This window comes from Schistocerca piceifrons, chromosome 2, assembly GCF_021461385.2.
Source record: "Schistocerca piceifrons isolate TAMUIC-IGC-003096 chromosome 2, iqSchPice1.1, whole genome shotgun sequence".
In the NCBI taxonomy this organism is placed as follows: domain Eukaryota; kingdom Metazoa; phylum Arthropoda; class Insecta; order Orthoptera; family Acrididae; genus Schistocerca; species Schistocerca piceifrons.
Genome location: NC_060139.1, coordinates 252,687,120 through 252,693,119, shown reverse-complemented (window position 1 = coordinate 252,693,119; position 6,000 = coordinate 252,687,120). Strand labels below are relative to the sequence as shown.

Sequence of the window (6,000 nt, the reverse complement as noted above, 5' to 3'; positions counted from 1 at the left end):
ACATCATTTTATAAACAAGTACATTTTCGTAATACACAGGATTTTATGTGTGTATTTCACATATACAAGCAGCGTAACTGTGAACCTCTATATCTCGGAAATGGATTAAGATATCAAGAAAATTTGCACCTATGTTCAAGATTGGGATCTTGGAAATATATCGTAAAATTTCACCCATTTGCTGTGCATAGCCGTCTTGGAAACTGTAGCTTGATTTTGGTACCAAAAATCATGTTTTTGGGGTGTTTCTCGATAACGGATAAAGATTTTTGAAAATGGGAAGACGGCACTTCTATGCAAATGCCTAAAGAGTATACGATTAAAATGTCAGCAATATGCTTGCGGTTACTTATCTAGATATTTGCTGCTACAGCGAAAAAAGGACGAAAATCTTTTTTGGGGGTTTTCTCAGGAACCACCTATGAACTAAGCAGTGGGTCCATAAACCCCTTAAGGTGCATTGTAGACCACATCTAATGTAAAAAGAAGCAACTGATTTGTTCCTTTTGGCTAAGCTGGAGGAAGCATGTAATATTCAAAATTGATCCTGTACTGTAGGTATAGTTGCATAAGACAATCCCTCTGTTTGGTATACAAATGGTCCCTAGCCCAAGGGCTATCCAAAACAGTTGACCCTACCTTTCAGTCACCAATAGAACCTGAGATATGAGTCATATAAAAATCCAATTTTTATGGGCTGTGATTTGGAAAATCAGCAGAATGTGTCACATGAGTTCTGATCGTGTTATGCTACTTGCATGTCTTTGCTGAGATAATTGACCATTTTGTAAAATACATTTGAAGACATTAATCACAAAGTTGTAGTTTTTGTTTTTCGCTGTCTGAATGAGCTAGTTGTCAATAGATATAAACGTTGGTCACACAGCTAAATAAGTATTTCTTATGGTCAGAAATGTGCAAATTCATTTATGAAAGGTATTTAAATTCAAAATGCAGATACTTGGTTATTTTTTCTACTTCGAATGTAACTACAACATGATTTGAAATAAAAATATTTAAATAAAAATGCAGAATACATTCTTTCAAAATACATTTATTTAAATAAAACATCTCTTGTTAGTGAACATTTTATTCACCATTTGCTTCACTAATTTCACCAAAGGAAAATAGTCGTTCATCAGGGGCAGAAATTGGTAAACAAGTATTTTTCTTAAGAAAAAGTTTTTTACAGTTGGGATACCTGACTGTTCAAAGAATCAGATCTGTTATAGTGTTTGCACTCTCACTCGCTATGTGGGAATCAGAATCCTCAACAAATATCTAATAATATTCAAGATTTTCTTTTTCATCAGAATGTTTCAAGTTCTCATCTACTACTTCTTGTTTCATATTTCAAATTTCTAGAATAAACAGTTCTTTAACGTATTCACTGTTAGTCTTCGGTATCCATTTCAATTTTAAAAAAAGGATAACATATGGATGGTAACATGTTAGTCCTCGTTTTTGGCTTCTCTAATTTACAGAATCTCCCAAAACACCTACTAAGGCATTCTTCAATAATTGCTGTCAGCACACAACTGTGGGTGGGTTATCCACTTGTGAGCTGATTAGTAATCTTTGCATTCTCATTTGTTGCAGCAGAAGTAACCTGCTGAATCCTGTCTTGATGTCAAATATGTGGGGTCCAGGACTCCTGCCTTCTCAGGTTGCTAGACAACATTCAAAAAAATTGTATTAATGAGTTTTATTTCAAAATGAACAATGACAATACTTAACTCTGACAATAACACAGAAGCGAGTATAGGGCAACACACAAATAAGAAATCTCTTCAGTATATACAATTCCGAATAGAAGTGAAGTAATACAGTTGACTCTTCTATTCAGGTCGCTAGTCGTGAAGCTTCTGTAGAACTGGGCAACAATCAATCGGGTGCATTGCTTATGTTCTTTTTGCATAGGTGTTGCTGTCGTGTTGTCGTCCTGGAGAGGGGTCGGTCAGCGTGCAATTGGCTGACATCTCATCTCAGTCCTCGTTCGTGACTGGAGTGTCAGTTCCTAACTTTATGCCGTAACGTCATCCATAGTAGATATCTTTGTTTCCTTCTAAACTTCTGATACTGTCAGCAGTTGGTTTTGTACACCTTATATATTCATTAAGAAAGTATATTTCAGTTTCTTCAAAAGCTGCTAATCTGTATTTCCTTAAAGTCTTATTTAGAATAACCTTGACAGTGCCTGCCCAGTGAGCCATGCAGTCTAACGCAGTGCTTTGCGGGTGGGAAGGCATGCCAGTCCCTGGCAAGAATCCGCCTGACGGATTAGTGTTGAGGTCTGGCGTGCTGGCCAGTCTGTGGATGGTTTCTAAGGCAGTTTTCCATCTGCCTCGGTGAATGTGGGCTGGTTCCCCTTATTCCGCCTCAGTTACACCATGTCAGCGATTGCTGTGCAGACACTGTCTCCACATATGCTTACACCATAATTACTCTACCACGCAAACATTCGGGGTTACACTCATCTGGTGTGAGATGTTCCCAGGGGGTTCAAACTGTACAATAACCTTGGGTTGGTTGGGGCGGCAGTGGGGTGAGTGGACTGCTGTAGCCTGTTGTGGGGTTGTGAACCACTGAAGGCTATGACGAGGATGAAGTCTCTCTGTCGTTTGTAGGTCCCCAGCTCCAAACAATACGATACAATACCAACCTTGATAGTGAGTAGATCTTCAGTAGAATTATAGTATGAATTCTGTCATGCTGGGCATGGATAAATAGGGGCTTTTCCAGTTGATTCTAAATAGGTTTCACAAGGTTTTAGAAGATCTTGAACAAAGATTCCAAAGTGCCTGACATTTTGACATGGCTGCATCATAAAGTTTCACGAATTACTTTGAGATCTGACCTTATCCATATCTCTTGAAGCTATTAAATGTGTGTGGCATGTCTCTCATGATTAGGCAGTTGCAACCCTTCAGAATCTTCAGATGTCTCTGGAAATTTTCATAGTGTTAATACTGATCATCATCGTCATCATCATCATCATCATGACCATTATTATCGACAATATTCTCATGCACAATTTATATGAGCTAAATCTTTCACTTGTTTCTGTGTCTGAATCTCTTCTGTATATTTTAAACTTTGACTGTATTTGATCCATTGTTGGAAATACTCTTCACAATTTTTGTCAACTTTAAATCAAACTCAGACTGAATGTTCACAATCTGTGCAGTTACTTTATAGTACCGGTTTTTTTTCCTTAAACTTCCTGCAAGTCAGAGAAACACTTTTTTGTTTAAATGTTTCACAATCAATCCAATGAGCTGTTACACCCAGACAGCTTCTCTTGGATGATGACCAAATATCAGTATTAGTGCATTCAAAATCAGCCTTTTTCAAAACCTCTATTGTATTCTCTAGATATTCCATGTATTGCCCTGTAACTTTCTTAATACATATATATGTAACGTCTGTTCTTTTGGACACTGAAATCAATGAGGAAAATTGAAAATTTGTGCCAGACCAGGATTTGAACCTTGTCTCTTGCTTACTAGCAATGGTACAGTAATGGTATACCTACAATGTGTACTCAAGTCTTACTTCCTTTTCTAATAATTAGTGTCAAGGTCATATTCACTTGATAGGTATATATTTGGTACTTATTACGCAATTTGTACCCATTGTGGAACTGATTTTCCGTGAAAAAATAGCTCATTTAATGAGAGAAAACTACGAAGTTTGAAATTAAAGTTCAAGGCAGGGAATTTGCATTTCACAAATACAGCATACCTGTATTTTAAATGTTACAGATAAAACAGAAAATTATTTTTGATCGTATGTATCCAATTTAATTCACATATCTGTTTATGGTAGATCACGGCTATGCATTTCCACAAATGTATGTCCTTTTATTCCACACATCAAAAAAAGTTCTGCATCACCTCAGTTCCGACAGTTCTGGAAACTCTACAGAAAATTGGAGTAGAGATCAACATAAACATCATTTCTGCCCTTTTTATTGCTCACGAAAACCACATATTGCATGTTGTACCTCCATACAGTGAGATCTTCAGAGGTGGTGGTCCAGATTGCCGTACACACCAGTAGTATGTCCTCTTGCATTGACGTATGGCTGTATTTGTCGCGGCATACTAGCCACAAGTTCTTCACATCAAGGCACTGTCGGTCCAGATTGTCCCACTCCTCAACGGCGATTCGGCGTAGATCCCTCAGAGTGGTTGGTGGGTCATGTCGTCCATAAACAGCCCTTTTCAATCTATCCCAGGCACATCGATAGGGTTCATGTCTGGAGAACATGCTGGCCACTCTAGTCGAGCGATGTTGTTCTCCTGTGGGAAGTCATTCACAAGATGTGAGTGATGGGGGCGTGAATTGTCGTCCATGAAGACGAGTACCATGCCAATATGCTGCCGATATGGTTGCACTACCAGTCGGAAGATGGCATTCAGGTATCGTACAGCCATTATGGCACCTTCTATGACCACCAGCGGTGTACGTAGGCATCACATAATGCCCCCCCAAAACAGCAGTGAACCTCCACCTTGCTGCACTCGCTGGACAGTGTATCTAAGGCGTTCAGCCTGACTGGGTTGCCTGCAAACACGTCTCCGATGATTGTCTGGATGAAGGCATATGCGACACTCATTGCTGAAGAGAATGTGATGCCAATCCTGAGCGGTCCATTCGGCATGTTGTTGAACCCATCTGTACCGTGCTGCATGGTGTTGTGCTTGCAGAGATGGACCTCGCCATGAACTTCGGGAGTGAAGTTGTGCATTATGCAGCCTATTGCACACACTTTGAGTCGTAACACGACATCCTGTGGTTGGGCGAAAAGCATTATTCAACATGGTGGCGTTGTTGTCAGGTTTCCTCCGAGCTATAATCCATAGGTAGCGGTCATCCACTGCAGTAGCAGCCCTTGGGCGGCCTCAGCGAGGCATGTTATCAACAGTTCCTGTCTCTCTGTAGCTCCTCCATGTCCGAACAACATAGCTTTGGTTCACTCCGAGACGCCTGGACACTTCCCTTGTTGAGAGCCCTTGTTGGCACAAAGTAACAATGGGGATACGATTGAACCAAGGTATTGGCCGTCTAGGCATGGTTGAACTACAGACAACACGAGCCGTGTAACTCCTTCCTGGTGGAATCATCGGAACTGATCGGCTGTCAGACCCCCTCCATCTAATAGGCACTGCTCAAGCATGGTTGTTTACATGTTTGGGCAGGTTTAGTGACATCTCTGAACAATTAATGGGACTGTGTCTGTGGTACAATATCCACTGTCAACGTCTATCTTCAGGAGTTCTGGGAACCGCGATGATGCAAAACTGTTTTTGATGTGTGGTTTTTGGGTAGAGTGATCACAATCAGTTTTCCCATAGCCTTTTTTACAATCATCCTAGATTTGAACATTTCACACTTTGTGTTAGGCTGGAGGATTGGCAAACATATTAGTTTCTTCTGGATAAAAGGATGCTGATTCTATTAACATATACAAATGTATTGAGATTTAGTAAAGAATGGGATTATCTCTGGGTGCCATTTATTTTAAGGACATGCAAGTTACCGAAGTGGCATACAATCGAAAGACTTGCACCACACCACGGTACTACAAGACATTATTATTATTATTATTATTATTATTATTATTATGTCTATAGAATAAAGAATGTAGTTTAACATTGATTTACATAAAGGAAAATACAAAATAAAAATTTGCTCACAACTTAAGATTAATTGACCAACTTACTCTACATCATGGATTTCAGAGAAAAGTATAGTCCAGACAAGGGGCAGCTTCTGGGGTAGTGCCGCTATACCGCAGGCCACTGTTCAAATGAAAAAGAAAGAAAGAGAAAACTACATAAATTGCACATAAAACACTGTTTCTGAGGGCGTGTTCTGTGATGTGAGGATGTGTGATGCACAGGCTTCCCGTCATAAATGGAAGCTGCGAGGCAGTCTTGCCTGTGGAAAATGAAAAATTACAGTCCAGCACTTGGTGGACTGCTTACGCAAAGC

At 39.7% G+C, this 6,000-nt stretch overlaps 1 protein-coding gene across 2 annotated transcripts in view; it reads right to left on the bottom strand.

Moving 5' to 3' along the window:
* Window positions 1-1,041: 1,041 nt before the first annotated feature.
* Window positions 1,042-6,000, bottom strand: part of LOC124774149 (putative ZDHHC-type palmitoyltransferase 2) — a 34,790-nt gene continuing 29,831 nt past the window's right edge. For both annotated transcript variants that reach the window (XM_047249459.1, XM_047249460.1), the window contains one exon: window positions 1,042-1,670. The gene's annotated coding sequence lies outside the window, so the exon portion shown is untranslated. The remainder of the gene's footprint in view (window positions 1,671-6,000) is intronic.